The sequence below is a fragment of the Petaurus breviceps genome, unplaced genomic scaffold (genome assembly GCF_028583685.1).
Source record: "Petaurus breviceps papuanus isolate PSGF00001 unplaced genomic scaffold, PetGlider_PUasm1.0 37, whole genome shotgun sequence".
Lineage (NCBI taxonomy): Eukaryota > Metazoa > Chordata > Mammalia > Diprotodontia > Petauridae > Petaurus > Petaurus breviceps.
The window spans coordinates 99,409,954-99,425,895 of NW_027186296.1; positions in this window are offsets into that span (position 1 = coordinate 99,409,954).

Genomic DNA, 15,942 nt, shown 5'->3' on the forward strand with positions numbered 1-15,942 from the left:
CATATATTACATTTGGCAAGACACTAGAATACTGTTAGGAAGCCCAGTGAAAGGGCTACAGTGTCTCACTTAAGACACATGCTTCTTGTATGCATATCACTCCTTTTGCAAAAGCCAAATAACTCATCACATGTATATATACACATATACATAAATGCACAAACATATATGGGTATATACATATGCATGGACACATACATATACATGTATATACATGCATATTCATAGACCTACATATGCACCAAAACCTTCCCCTGACTCCCAATCAAAAGTACACACTACATTCTCTGCAAAAGATTACAGGTTGAAATTGCAAGCAGCCTGGAGCCAAGACAATCTCTCTTCTTCAAGGAGGGGCTACTGTGGTTCATTAAATACCCATTACCAGGCTATAACTAGTCAGGCAGTTAGGATATAACTATTTTTGAGTTTCCTGAAGTCCCCAACAATATTTTTGTCTTCTGCTTCTCTCACTCGGGAAGTCAAAAATGAGACATTGAGGAACAGCAGTCAGAGGATACCATGATGCCTGCCCACTGTGTATTGTCTTAGGAACAATAGCAGACACTTCGTGTCTTAATGCTGCTGTCCAGAACCTTCATATCAGATAGAATGAATTGTGGGTCACAAAAATGTATAAGCTTTTTATTGAATGCACAAATTCTGTCCTCTATGTAGCTTGCTTTGTACATATTTGTTTGCATGCTGGCTCCTTTAGATTGTAAGCTCATTGAAGGCAGGGTCTGTCTTTTGCCTCTTTTTTTATGCCCAGTTCTTAGCGTGGTGCCTGGTACAAAGCAGGCACTAAATAAGTGTTTATCGATTGATTATGCCTTCAGTAATAGTTTATTTCTATTCCCAGCAGGTAGTATAGTGCCTGACGTAGTAGGCATTTAGCAAATGCTTGGCTGACTCAACTCTGTTTCTGCAATTAGATAGTTTGGAGATTTTAAATGGTCCATTAGCATTGTGTCAAACAGAGGCTTGTGACTGAAATTGATAAAGCTGGGAGGATCGTTCCAGTCTGTTTACAGGGCTACTTCTCTCAAGAAAACTTTATATTCCTGGTCCTCTGCCCTCTCAGTGCCAGGTAAGAACCCAAGCATGGCCAGAGCAACACCTAGGACAGGGCAACAAAAGTCTTTGACCCAAGGGATCAAAATTTTTCAGCAATCAGGAAATAAGATACCCAGGCAATGGGGCATAGAAATCCATCTTGCCATACAAGAAACTAAGGAGGGGGTGGGAGAGGGCTGAGTGGGAGGGTATAAAAGAGAGCATATTGAGGGAAGAGGTATTCAGTATGCTTGCCATCTTAGGGTCAGGGTAGGGGAGAGATGGAGAGAAAATTTGGAACTCAAAATCTTATGGAAATGAATGTTGAAAACTAAAAAATAAATTTAAAAATTAAAAAAATTTTCGGGCAGTGATAACACTTGAAGACTTTCTATAGCCTAGAGACCTCTGAGTTTAGCATATAGTTAACAAAAACAATTGTTTAAAATCAGAAGGCACTGAATATTGGGTATTTCCTCTCCTTTCCCCAATTTAGTAGCCTTTCCCTTCCACTCTGATGACCACAACACAGGTAAGTTCCTATGCAGTCTGCTGCATATATCTTCTCATATAGTCTGCTTCCTAGTGCTCATCTCAAGGGTGTTTCCTGCATCCCAAACTCCAAATTCCATTACCTTCATCCAGGCATTCCTATGAGCCACCCACCTCTCCCAAACCTGGAATAGAACTTCCCCATCACAGGTATTCAGAATCCCTATCTTCCTTCAAGGCCAGTTAAGGTACCGCCTCTTAAAGGTTACCTTCCATCTAAACCACATATATCCGATATGTATCTGTCTTTACGTCTGTTGTCTTCTGATTATAATGGAACCTTCTTGAGGGCAGGGACTGTTTTTTTGCTTTTGCTTTTTATCCTTCCTGCTTAGCAAAGGACCCTATACTGTAAGCCCTAGCACATAGTAAGAGTTTAATAAATGCTTGATTGATTTGATCAAGTCTTCCCCGATTTCCATTTGCTAGCACTCTCTTCCTCCTCAAATTATCTTGTCTTTATACATCTGCATATTGCATTTTGTCACCCCCTCCTTACATATCAAGGATTATTATGGTAACATCTTGTGTCTTTCTATTTCCAGTTCCTAACAGATTTCTTATCACATAGGAAGTGCTTCATACATATTTGTTGAATTGGATTGAACCAAATTGTATCTGGAAACATTAAAGGCATGAATGTGCCTACTTTTTCATTGTGATGTTAGGTACATTTCCATGACAATATTATGAAATACTTTAGCTATTTCTTAAATTATGCTGTCTGTGAATCAGTTAAATCTGGCAACTTATGTACAATCCCATGATACAAGTGTCCTGTAGGATTTATGGAATCTTCTTTTGTCTCACTGTAACACTAGGGTTATCTTAATCTTAATAGCCTTTGGCTTTTACTCAGAAGATATGGGTTCAAATCCCTGCACTACTTTTTAATAATTTAATACTTGTTTATTGACCCTCTCTTAGCCTCAGTTTCCTCAACTGTAAAATGAGAGGGTTGAACTTGCTGATCTATATGCCCCCTTGTAGTTCTAAATTCTATTAGTCTATATCAAAGTTCAGAGCTTCCTTCACAATATGACCCTGGAAGGGGAAAAATTCCTCCAATTTGACAATAATGGATACTGGAAGAAGTAATGTGAAGTATATTCAGTTGTGTTATCTGTTCCTAGGGACTGAGTCAAGAATTCTGAAGGCTTCTTCTTGGAAAAGACATGTTCCTGGAAAAGATTTTTAGTCATCTCATAATATTCATGTAGCAACACATGTCCAAAGATAAGCCAAAGAGTTTTGGCACAATGGATGAGAATGGGCACAGGATACAATAGAATCCATACCTAGAAATGCAGAGTAAGCTCATCACCAACACAGCAAGTAATAGCATGGAGAACAAAAATTTTCAGCTTAGAATCAAAATAACTTCCAACTATAAGGCAGCCAGATGGTACAGTGGACAGAACACAGTACTTAGAGTCAGGAAGACTTAAGTTTGAATACTGCCTCAAACACTTACTAGCTATGTGACCCTGCTTAAGTTATTTATCCTGTTGTCTCAGTTTCCTCACATATAAAATGGGGAGAGTAAAAGCACCTATTTCACAGGACTGTGCATAGAATCAAATGAGTTAGCATATGTAAAATGCTTTGTAAATTTTAAAGCATTATATAAAAGCGATTACTAGTGATAGTAGTAATAGAGGTTTATATTTGGGAATCAAGAAGGGGAAAATCATGTAGTCAAATAATCATTAAATAGCTACAAAGTCAAGAGTACATGTTTACAGAGGTATGCCAGGTATATCCAGGCACACCCTATTATTTCCCCCAAAAGTAACTTTCTATTTTAACTTAGTCACATATTATATACTTTTTGTTTAAAAATATAGATTACTGATAAAATTAGCATGAAATATTCTGTAGAAATATATAGAAAATTTGCATTCTTTAGCAGCATATATTTCCATTAATCTAGGTGCACAGACCACTGGTCTTCCCTATCTCTCATTATTTCAGATGATTATATGACCTATAATCATGGCCATGCCAATCACATCCAATGTAGCAATGTCTATAATGTCAACTCTACTCTATTTCACTATAACACTATTTAAATATTTTGTTTTAATTCAATCATCTAATAGTTCCTAATATGACTTGGTTCTTTGTTAAGGAAAGAGGTAAAATGAATTATAATGAATGTGTTGATATTGTTGTAAATATAAATGGTTAATGTCATCACCACTTCCTATACATTTAATTCACAATGTTCACAGTCAAAACCAACAAATATTCCATCCGAAAAGACTGTCATTGATATTCCAAAAAAAGTAGATTAGAACACTAATCTCAAGGTTAAGATTAAGAATAACCATAGCTAACACTGAAATAGTGTTCTAAGGTTCACAAAGCACTTTACAAATATTATCTCATTTTCTTCCCACTACAACCAGGGAGGCCAGTTTGATTATTATCCCTATCCGACAAATGAGGTTACTGAGAGAGACAGAGGTAAGTGATTTGCCCAGAATAGTGCATAAGGCTAGATTTAACCTCTAGGTCCAGCCCCTCTATCTGCTATGCCTCCGAGCTGCATGTTTCCTGAAATTTTTATTGTAATCTTCATGAAAAACACAAGTGATTAGAGTCATTGTCTATACAAGGATGCAATATTTTGTTTTTAATGCCAGTTCTTTTCCTCTAATCAAGAAGTGAACAAAGATTAAGCTGATACAGAATTTCTCAATAAGGAATAAAGAAAATGGCATAGGACTAATATATTTTAAAACCTCTTGTCAAAACCTCACGTGTAGAGCAATTCATCATCAAATTTGAATGAAGAGAAACCTATGGACTTATTAGGATAGCCAAATCATTGATCAAAGCATTTATTAAATAGACATTGTGAGCCAGGCACTTTACTAGATACTGGAAATACCAAGAATTCAACTCTTCTGCTCTCAATGAGCTTACAAGCCTTTGGAGGAGACTTCACAAATAAGAATATAGAGGATAAATGTAAAGAGGATAAATTTAAAGTAATTTAATACAAGGTAGTGTAGGAGGGAGGGCATTAGTAATTAGGATAGGGGGACTGAGATCTGTCTACACAAGAAAAGGGTCATGATCAGTGCACGTTGGAAGGACTGGCATTCTCCATGTCACTGGAAGGAATAGAGTTGTTGATTGCTGTTCCTTCCAGCCACAAGCAGTCTAGAAATCAGTATGGACCCCAGAATGACCTGGAGACAGCAAAGGGAAAGCAAAAGGAGCCGGGATCCCTCAATGGCGTCTTCCTGCTTCCCATTTGTCCTGTTCTGGAAAAGCCAACAAACTTAATAAAATTCTATTTCTAAATTGTTTTCAAAATGCTCTAAATATGGGATTTTATAATGGCAGAGCATGTTTAACAAAATCCTCAAATTACTACCTGAGTAATTGCATCCAAAGTGATTTAATTGTGACCTTGCACAATGTGGTGAAACAAAAGATTGTGTCTTCCCTAAAACTGGCAAAAGAGTTGCAATAATCGACAATACTGAAAATGGACACCATGAACAGAATTTCTATTCTAGCACTATATTTTGACCATGAAAAACACAATCCAGTTGAACATTTTATGTCTAGTCAAGAACAATTAACAATTGATGCTATCTATTTGGGGCCATTTAAATGACATTCTTAGCATCCTTAAAATTGACTGGTCATTAGTGATGTCAGTCCCCTTTGATGGTGCATTTACTATGTGTAGAGATACTGTGGAAGACCAAATTGAATGTAAAGAAACAGCGAAACTATTTATATATAGTTTATTATTTGAACTTTGTCTAAGTAAAACCGTGTAGTTCAGGTAAAAAAAAATAGGACTGTCTGATTTTCTTTAGGTGTTACTTAGATTCTTTATGTCTTCATGGAAGGAAGTCCTGTGAGATGTGCAAAAATGGAGAAGACATTGCAAAAAGTCTTATCCCAGTTGAGGGCTTTGAAGACACTGATAAAGATAAGATATACATACAGAGCAGAAGCAGCAGTTCCATGAAAAAGTTTCAAACATGGCCTGAGGGTCACACGTAGCCACAACGTTCCCAAGTGTGGCCTGAATCAAATTAAAATGTATCTCATTTAATCTATCCCATTTTAATGTGTTGATGTATTAATAAATAAATATATATATATATATATATATATATATGTGTGTGTATGGTTTTTTAAAGTTAATATAAGGCCTTCTGAAATCCCTATGTGTGGTTTAGCGGCCCCCATTTCTATCTGAGTTTGACACGCATACCATAAAATGAAAACTTCATCATTCTATAAGCTTCACAAGAAATTACCAAGATATTTCACCAAAATGACACAAAAATAAGTCTTATCCATGAACTAAATTAATTGAAGTTCATCTTGGACCTTCATATTTTTTAAATGATGGTAAAAATTAAGGTTATTCAAAGTCTAGCTCTCAATAGATTTACTGCCAGAACCAGTGACTAACTTTGATGAGAAATGTCCAGAATAGTGAGTATGAATACAGATATAGAGAAGGATATCTTGATTTCCCCAGTTCAGTTCAGATAAATATTGTACTTATCTACTCATGTTGATGATGTATTTGAGTATTAGCATCAGTTTGATACAAAAGCAAAGGGAATAACTTCATTTTACCAACAACTAGGCTCACTGATTACCAGCACCAACTACCAATTTGAAAAAGAAACTTGTAAAATTGTGCTTGTAATAGAAAAACTGCTGAGCTTATCATCTTATATCTCTACCGTCCTATGAAATTCCTTGAGAAAGACATCTACACTAGGTGTGTACTTTATAACATTTGTCTACTCTCATAAGAGTAATGGAAATTTGAAGACCTTCCCTGCTTCAAAGATATTCCTTGCCCCCTAATAGACTGAATGTAATCACATGGAGCCTGTGGTGGAAGGAGTTTGCTGAAGGATGGAACAGAGCTGCTAGACGGTGGGAGAGAGAGGACACATCCAGGGAGACAGCTAGGCTTGTGAGTGTTTATTTGTGGGAAGGCTAAAGGATGGTGTGACTTTGTGCTGTGCTATGGTGTGTTAACTTCTTTGCTACTATGATGGATTTGACTTTCTGGTGTTGGGATTTGATTTTCTGGCGTCAGAATAAATGTTATGTTTCTGTCTTCCATATAGAAAGTCTGTTATATTTTGCAATGAGAACTATGCTGGCATATTTACAGCCACCATTGGTGCTATGAATATTGTCTTGGTGCTACAACCTGCCATCAACTTCATACTCATTTTGTAATCTTCACTATGATTCCTAAGCTTTTTAGATATTTCTGTTTTTTATTTTAATAAAATAACTTGATTTGAAGACTATAACTTAATTACTATTTAAAATTTTATAGCTTTTCATTAAACACTTAATTTGTTTTTATTATGAATTTCTACAATGTGACTTTTGACCTTATCACTCAACTGAAATTGCCCTCTCCACAGCTACCAGTGATCTCTTATTTGCCAAATCAAATGAACTTTCCTCAATCTTTATCCTCCTTAACCCAACTGCAACTATGACACTATCAATCAAATCATTCTGTATATTCTCTTCAGGTTCTCTTGACATTCATCTCTCCTGTACATCCTCCTATCAGACTTCCTCCTATCTGTCTCCTCCTTAAGTTCATTACTGGTTCCTCATCCATACCATGCCCACTAGCTGTGGGTCTCTCTAAGTGCTCTCTCTTGGGCCATATTCCCTTTTTGCTCTTTATCATCTCTCCTGGTGATCTCACTAGCTTCCATGGATTCAATTATCATCTCTTTAAAGATGATTTCCAGATCTATATATTCAACTCTAGACTCTTTGCCAACTTCCTGCCATATATCATTCATGACCTCTTCCCATATGCTTTTCAAACTCGTTGTTATTCTTCAGTCATTTCAGTTGTGTCTGACTCTTTGAAAACCCATTTTGGGATTTTCTTGGCAAAGATACTAGAGTGTTTTGCCATTTTTTTCTCCAGCCCGTTTTACAGATGAGAAAACTGAGGCAAACAGAATTAAGTGATTTGCCTAAGGTCACACATATGGTGTCTGATGCCAGATTTGAACTCAGGAAGACAAGTCTTGATTCCAAGTCCAGTGCCCTTTGCACTCTGCCTCCTAGCTGTCCCATCTCAAATTCAACATGTCCAAAATAGAACTCATGTTTGCCCCCAAAAAACGCTCCCATTCTCTGACTTTCCTATTGCTGTCAAGGGTCGCACCATCCTCCCAGTCAATGGACGCTCCCAACCTTGGTGTCATCCTTGACTCCCCATTTTCACATATCCACACCCCACATATCCAATTCATTGACAAATCTTGTCATTTCTATCTTAACAACTCTTCTCTAAGTCCCTTTCTCTCCGCTCATGGAGTCACAATGCTAGTTCAAATCCTCATCACCTCTCATTTTGACTATTGCAATAACCATCTGTCTCTTTTCCTTATCTCTCCCAACTCCAATGCATAATCCACTCAGTGCCCAGGTGACTTTTATAAAATGTATATGTGCCTGTCTCAATGAGCTCCAATGGCTCCCTACTAACTCCATGATCAAACATAAGTCCCTCTTTGGCACTGACATTCTCAGAACCTGATCCCGTCTTCCATTTCCAGTTTCCTTGCACTTTTCTCCCTACCACATACTTTACTACCAGCTACACTAGCTTAATTACAGCTCCTCCAAGACAACATGTCTTTTCCCTTTTTCATGCCTTTGTACAGGTTATCCTTTCTCCCTACAATGCTTTTACCTCCTCAATTCTACCCATTGGCTTCCCTGGCTTCCTTTAAGACTCAGATTGAGCCTCACCTTCTTCAGGAGGACTTTCCTTTTCCCCTCAACTGCTACGTCTTCCCCTCCTCTTCTCAATATATATCATGTATGTATCTAGTTATTTGGGTATTAGCTCCCCCACCCTTTATTAGAACATAAACCCCCAAGAATAAAGACTATGTTTTACCTTTCTTTGCATCTAAGATGCTTAGTTAGCATAGTGCCTGGTTCACAGTATCTGCTTAATAAATATTCATCTATTGACTGAGCTGGAAGGTGAAACCTCATTGCTTAGAGATGAGGATGAGGAATCTGTGCCTGCAGGTAACACTTCAAACACCACCACAGAGTGATCTGATTTCCTCAAGGAATCAGACTGAGCTTCCAGGCCTTTTACAAATCTGTTCAGTGCTTTGCACTTTTACCTATTACTAATTATTCATCTGAAAAAGTCTTTTTAAAGTTAGGGCATACTAAAAAAAAAAAAAAACTTAAAGATTGCAAATGCCTACATTTCAACTCACTCATGATTTTGAACATTGAACAAGAGTTAGCTTTGTCAGCTAATTGCAATTATCTAATTGAGAAAGCTAATTCCTTAACACCTAATGAGTGACATTTCATTCTCAAGGACAAGAAGATTAAGGAAACTTACTCTACTTTGGTCAATTTGGGTTAGTTCATTATACATAAAGAATATCTAAATTGACTATAGCCTTGTATGCACCTGGTTAGCATTATTGCAAAAAAAAAATGGGTATTTTGTCTCATTTTAAAATTTTTGACATTTATGTAAATTTTAGTTTTAATTTAAAAAATGTTTGATTTGTTAGTTTGATGAACTAAAGCAGTGTCCTTTATGATTCTGTTTTTAACAAATGTCTTTAAAAAGAAAAACAAAACTTCCATAGGGGTATTCACCCTAATGAAACATGCCTCACAAACCTATGTATGTAAGACATACATTGGCTCAGAATCTTACAGCTCTGGAGAGGAAAAAACTGTCCCACCTCTCTGCCTCTACTTCTCTCTCTTACACACACACACACACACACACACACACACACACACACACACACACATCCATATGACCTCAAACACATGCTTTTGGATTGTAATAAAGTGGAAAAACACTACTTTGAGGTTAGAAGAAGGTGTGTTCAGATCCTGCTACTTCAGTTTGCTACTACATGATTTGCCCCAGATCTACCTTAGAAGAGCTTGGTGAGGGCCCAAGGAGACACCTGACTGAGCATCTTAAAAATTCTAAAGTCACATACACAATTCTAGCAGGCCCTTATTTTTTAAAGGAAAGTCACAGAAATAGCCCTGAAGTAGGATAGAGCTAAAAGAGACTTTTGAGAGTTATCCAATGCAATCTCATCTATCAGATGTGAAAGAAACTGAGACCCAGAGAGGGGAGGTGGCTTCCCTGAGGTTCTAGTTGAGTTGTGATCTGGGCTGAGTACTAGGACTTTCTGAACCTCAGTTTCCTCCCCTATAAAATAGGTACCATAAGACTTAGTGCCTTTAATACAATTTTAAGGAAAGTGCTTCTTAAATTAGAAATTGCTTTACTGAGGCAAATGGCAGAAGAAAGAAGAGCTGATATGGCCTCTTGGCCAATTATAGGGTTGACTTAAAAAAAAGACTGATAAAAAGTCTTAGAGAAAACTCTCAGTATTAGTCAGATTCAGCAACTTTAGTTGAAGCTGTCAACATAAATCTGTACACTTTGAATCATTAAACTATCCCATAGTAGAAACCATTTATGAAAATTGAGCAGAAATTATGCATTTAATGCAAAGCTTGCTATTTTTTATATCACGGTTCATTTATTTTAGTCATGGGGACAACTTTCAAGCAGGGGCATAATAGAACAGAAAGCGTTGTATCCCACTGCACGTGAAGTGACCAGGACGAAAGGAGAGGAAAATGATTAATGAGGTAGATGGCTAGGAGAAATGGACAGGTCATGTGGCTCTTTCCTATGTTCTCTCATCTACACACACACACACACACACACACACACACACACACACACAGCTCCAAAATATGGCTTCAGGGACGAGATAACTGTTTTTTTCCTCCTAAACTGAGTAAAATCTTTAACAATATTTGTGTAATGGAGGTTTGGCGCATGCCTAGTGGGTTATATCATCTTAGACAGTCTAGGCATGCACCAAATCCACATTACATTTACAACCCTTCCAAACAGTTTTAAAATTCTGACCAAGGCCCATGTCTTTAAGAAACTGTCAAAAAAATATGGAAAATTAATCAGCTGAACATAGCAGCATCATGAGTCCAACCAGCAATGCATTTCAAAAAATCATTTCAAGTCAAGACAAGTTCCTCCTGTGGAAAGTCTGTAGAAAATAGGTTCCATGTTATCACTGTGCTGACAAATCCTCATGCCAAACAGACAAGCCTTCCAAAAGTCAGCCTACTCAATGTCAACAGAAACATAGGGCTTTGAGGCTGAGCTATTCTTCCTTAATATAAAGAATCAATTATTGTCATCTAACAATTTTTAAAACTGGGGTTTTCTTGACAATGAAATCACATGCCCAGCCCTGTGCTTTATCAGGATCACAGACTCAATAGATGATATACTGATTAAGTGTGGTGTTAGTGATCTCTTAGAGGCTTGCAGCATATTTCTTAAGTTTTTTTTTCCCCAAATTCTTCCTTGTCTGCCACCTGCCTTTAAAGCTGCCTGTCCTAATTTATTCCAAGCCTTAGGCCTAAAAGAAAGGTGAACCAAATAATAATAATGAAATATATACTGCATTAGTCTCCAAAGGAAATGAGTTTTGAAAAACTCACACCCTGCAGGCAAAGACTTACCTCTGTGTTCTGGGAATTTCAAAGGACAAAACGGAAAATTGGGAAAGATCAATATCATGACAACAGTGATCTGTGGCAGTTATAAATAAAGATGTCTTTCAAGGCCCATTAGCCACTAATCACATCTTGGATCAAAACTAGTATAGCAGCTCTCCGGCTCTTGAAAGACTTTCCACCAGTCAGCCTCTTCCTGAACTCTAAAGCTGCCCTGAATCTATTCCATTTTGCAGAAACTTCACTCAGGTGTATTTTTAAGGGGGTAAGGCTCTGCAGGTGGTGGAGTATTTTTTGTTTCCTATGAGGACAAGCCAGCATTTTCTCTGAGTCTTCATTATAATATGAATCTTGGAAAAGAAAGTTTTTTTTTAATTGATATGGGAATAATTGCATTTCTGAAAAGAGTTCCAAGGCCAAGCTGGCACGAATTATTAGAGAGCTTAATCATGCCTTACCCATCCTTGCCAGGACTTGAGCACAGGAGCAGATTCCAAGACATCAGGACATGATGCTGATGTTGCCCTAAACACTTGATAAGAACATTGACTGAAAGGTTCACTCAGGTCTTTGGACAAGGAAGAAGGATGCTGCCACCTATATTGCAGTGTTCTTCTCAACCCTGTAGCCAGGAGAGAAAAAGCCATTGAGCAAGCCTTGGAAATTTGTGTGTCAAGAAATTTGGCAGTTGTAAACTATTTTCTAGGTGCCTACTTGGTAGTGGTGGTGATTTGAGGTTCTGACTAGCCGAAAAGAAAGAGAACTTTTTCCAGAAGAAAGCTTGCCTTTTGGTTCCCAGAAAATATTTCAACACTATCATGGATACTTGATTTCATTTATGTGCGTACTCTCTCCCAAGGTGAAGATTCATACATTCTTATTCTGTATACTTCTTCTCCAAGTCCTCATATAATTCCTACATAGAGGCTTCTCCCAACATGCTAAAGGTCTTTCTCTGTGCCTACTTAGGAAAGAATTGGCAAAATTTGCTAAAAAAAAAAAAAAAAGTAAGTCTGTTTCCAAGGCAAAATTTTCACCCCACAAGTCCTCTTTAGTGGTGAGGTATTCCTCATACAATACCATACAATTAGAGGATTTTGAGTTGGAAGACACCTAAGATATTATCTACCCCAATCCTCTCATTTTACAGACTAAACTTAAGTGAATTGTCCAAGGTCTCACATTTCTATGACCCCTTTCAGCTATAATATTTCCTGACCTTGAAATTTATAGTTCATCCTGAAACTGTTACTGTTTTAGTCTCATGCAAAGGAAAAAGTTTCCATAGAAAACAACATGTCTTTTGAAATGACCAATTTGAATATAAAGGAGCTGAGATTTCATCAGTATGGTCATTTTCTCCACTAGTGACTATCTCAAACCAGCCAGGATTTATCCTTCCTTATCTATGCATTTACACAAATCTTCCAGAGCCAAACTAGTTACATTCACCCCTTGAGTTTCAAGAGGTACCCCTGAGGGCCTTGGGGTATCTCTTCTCTAATGTCCTTGGCTCTGGATACCCATTCCAGATGTGTTCACACACACATACACACACACACACACACACACACACACACACACACTGTTAGCTGCCAGAAACTAGCACCTTATTCCTATTTTACAAATTAACATCAATTAATTTTAACAAAGAGATATTAACTAAGAACAGAAAGACCAAAAATACAAATATTTCCCCTCCCCACCCCCAATGCCTTGGGAAGCCCATTCTCCCCTATCCTACCTTGGTCCCTGAGGAGCGTGGATTCAGACTTAGCAGTTTTTACATTGGAGAATCCCCACCAAGCTGATATCCAAACATGACATTGCTGCCAGGTATATCCTCATCTCAACTACCATTGGGATAGGTCACAAAACTTCTCAGACTGCAACATTAGTGTTGTGCTGGCTATAAAAGCTGGTGTGGATGTGACTTCTGTACTCTCTGACTCTGGGAATCCCATGCACTTGCTCTCCCGACCTTTCAAATTTCACAGTATCGCAAGCCTCTAATTCCTTCACCTAACAGAAAAGAATACGCATTAAATCAAGCAAAGAACCAAGGCCTTTATTCATCAGTCACATGTGAAGGGAGAGGGTCCAATGCCTCTCCCCTTAGAGTATCATCTCTCAGCAGACCCCATCAGCAAAAGAGTTAAACCAAGAATAGAGATCCACCAAGACAGATAGCTAGGAAGGGCTTACTAAGATCGTTGGAAGGTATCACTGAGTTCTAGTTCTACAACCATAGTCAATCCAAAAGGCTGCTGTGTACCACATGATCATCAGACCAGAACCAGTTACATAAAGAATATCTAACATGATCCAGTCTTTCCAAGGTATTTGCATTATAGATCATCACTACTCTTGGGACTGGGACCTTTCATTAGTAACACTCAGTGAATGTACCAATCCTTCCCTACAATCAACGGAGTAAAAATTAATGAATCTATATCTTCCAGCACTCAAAGCCTTCTTCTAGATCTTTTCAAATTTTATAGAAAACAATGCAACACTCTAGGTGTTCATCTGTTCATTCCTTACTTTCACTACATGACTGGCCTGCATCATTTCCTGACATTTCCCATGAATAAGTCATAAATAGCAATATGAACAGCCTAAGTCTATCCACCATACTTTTTTTTTCCATTGCCTATTAGGTTACCTCTAATCTTTATTCTTCAGAGCTCTTAGCATTTTCTGAATAACAATATTGCATCATTGGAGGAATATTGGCATTAAAAGGATGGCCTTTTTTATGTCAAGAAGGAACTTGGGACTTTTGAAAGTCCTATGTAATTTCCCAAATGCAATACAATTTACTCCCTTTCTACTGTTTAATTCAGGACCAGACAAAAACAAATAACATCCCTGTCTTCAAGAAACTTGTACTCTAAAAAAGGGACATAGCACAGATACAGAAAGGTCTTTCATCTGAACTGTGCCTAAGATATCCTCAATGAGAATGGTGAGCACCTAGGCCAAGCCTATGCCTTGTTTGTATGCCTCCTTTGATACTGATGGTCAGAGGATTATTGAAAAAAAAAAAAAAGGCTTTTCCTTGAAAGAGATATATTGGAAGTGATGGTTAAAGCTGGATTTGTGTGTCTGTGTGTGTGTATCCCTGTGTGTGTCTGTGTGTTTTAGTAGCGGGTTGGGAATGGGGGTGACTTAGGATACTTCTGAAGCAGGGTAGTACCTAATACAATTCACAAGCACTTTTGTTCTTTTGGGCATGTAAAAGTTACTGCCGTTCTGGGACAGAAACATATGCTCCGTCTTTCCCTCTGTGATATTTCCACTCTTTATTAACTATGCATTCTGCAGGATCGCCAAAAATTTTCCTACTTATGCAGCTAACCAGATGATTCCTTTGAAAGGGCCTAGTTCCTGTGATGTGTGAGGAAGCTTGTTCCATACCCAGGGGACCCTGATCTATGAACCTTATTGTATAAAGCACTTTGATGCACTTGTTCTGAATGAAGAGTGGAAGCCCAACAATGTGGAGATATTTGCAGACTGAGTTTTCTACATCTATTTCAAGCCATGTTTTTTTTTTTTTTTGTTCTTTTCTGTTTTGTCTGGGTGTGTAAAAAAAAATCAGGCACACATTAAGAAAAAAAAAAAAGGAAAAACCCTATAAACAGCATGCAGTTTGCAAACAGCACTTGGAGTTATTGTGAATCAATGAGTCATCTTGATTAATAAAATGGTTCTGGAAGCAGCTGGGTTTGCTTTACTCCAGAATGGTTAGCGGCTTGACAATTGGGTGGAAGTTTGGGCTGTGCAACAATACTGCTCCTAGGCTGGGCTGAGACAGTTAGCCACCCAGAACACAGACCTGACTGGGGGATGGGATGTCAGATGGAAGCCAGGGAGGACTGAATCTTATTAGAAAAGGTTGTTGGGTGAGGAGACTGAAAGATCAAAGAACTTCCTATCTCTCCTACCAGAGGCTCTCTGATCTTCCATAACCTGGGTCTGTCTGCATTTGCAAAATGAGAGGCAAGTGAGACTGTGACCTAGATCATTGAGAACAGAATAAATTAAACATTTAATTGATGTCAAAATGCCTTTGAGTGGAGGGTTCTTTTTGGCTTTTCTTTTTGTGCAGCAATTATTTGGATAATTGTCCCCATTTCTGCCTCAGTTTGTAGATACAGTTTTGGCAACCCCTTAGGTACATATTTCCCCCTTCCTAGGAGGTCGTAGAGTTGGAAGGGACATGAGAGGATACCTACTCTGACCTCCCACTCACTGCTGGACTCCCAACTCTTTTCCCAATGAAGTGTTTCATTCACAGCCCTCAAACACACCTGACCAAATAAAAGCTTTTCCAACAGGAGCCTGGAGGACTCCAGTCCTCAGCCCTCCCCATCTCCCTTCCTTCTCCCATAGAATGTTGGTTCCTCCAATTCTGAGGTTCTCCACAAGAGTACAGCTAGTTCCCCTGTGATATCTAGGTCTCCCATCCGTCCAGTCACTGAAATACTTCTTAGTCAAAAGTAGTATCCAAATCCTACATTTCCTTCCAGGGCAAATACTATATAGCTAGTGAGATTCTAGGCTATGCAACTGAGAGAGACTTTAGCAGTCAAGTAGTCTAAAGGCCTCATTTTTCAAATGAAAACACTGGGCCAGGGGAAGTTTAGTGCCTTGCTCTAAGATGCAGGGGCTTTAAGTGGCACAGCTGGGCTTTGAACACTCTTGGCATGACCCCATGTGAGACCT